The sequence below is a fragment of the Diaphorina citri genome, unplaced genomic scaffold (assembly GCF_000475195.1).
Source record: "Diaphorina citri unplaced genomic scaffold, Diaci psyllid genome assembly version 1.1 scaffold22621, whole genome shotgun sequence".
NCBI lineage: Eukaryota > Metazoa > Arthropoda > Insecta > Hemiptera > Psyllidae > Diaphorina > Diaphorina citri.
In genome coordinates, this window is record NW_007399968.1 from 1 (window position 1) to 838 (window position 838).

The window sequence follows — 838 nt, forward strand, 5'->3', positions numbered from 1 at the left end:
TTGAAAATTTGGACCGATTGCAATACTTTCATTACTAGTATAGCTCCGCTATACTGTAGTAATAGAAAGTAAAAACGGTAAAACATTCATTAAAAATAAAATAATAATAAAAATGCTGACTTACCTAATGGTGCAATAGCTGGAGTTCTACTCGGGATATGTCTTCTCTGTACAGGTCTGCCTCGTTTTCCTGGTGGCTTCTTATTCAATATGGATCCTCCACTTACTCCTCCTACAGCTACTTCTGTAAATAAAGCATAGATGGTTCGTTAGACGTCTAAACAACCACTCGTATCCCAATAATAGGTTACAAAATCTTACCAAATTTTGAGTTACCATTACCTATTTACTGTCGAATCAACTCCACAGAAATCAAACATTCAAAGTGTTGATTGGTCCCCCATTATTTAAAGAAATTATACTTACTTGAAGTGCTACAAGATGGTACTGGGGAATCAAATGGTATTTCATTATCATTGGAAGACATGATGTCTATTTCCTCGTACACCTGAAATCACAATGGTAAAAATCTGGTGTGAACATCACACGACTTTCTATTACATTAAACTTCTCAACTGTAAGTCGGACAGTTCTAAAAGTTTCACCATTCGATTCGGCGTGAAAAATCCCATGGGATCAACTATTCACATGCTTACTTGTTAATGGTTCACAAATAAAAGGGAAATTTGTTGACACAGGGGCAGAAAATTAAAATGTTATTTATGAACTAAAAAGACCAAGTTTACCTCAGTTCGCCTCAGTAAAAAGATAAGTTTACCTCAAAGTTGGGTGGACTGTTCATCGATGTATCAAACATAGGAGCAGAATCTTCTTCCTT

General features: G+C 35.6%; 1 long non-coding RNA gene across 1 annotated transcript; it reads right to left on the bottom strand.

The window, feature by feature from the left end:
• Nucleotides 1-116: 116 nt before the first annotated feature.
• On the bottom strand, nt 117-832 carry LOC103520972 (the record flags this gene model as incomplete). The annotated part of the gene is made up of 3 exons (XR_001809885.2): nt 779-832; nt 427-508; nt 117-244 (listed from the first exon to the last, which is right to left on the bottom strand). It is a non-coding gene; the product is annotated as an uncharacterized LOC103520972 (long non-coding RNA).
• Between the last annotated feature and the right edge of the window lie 6 nt (nt 833-838).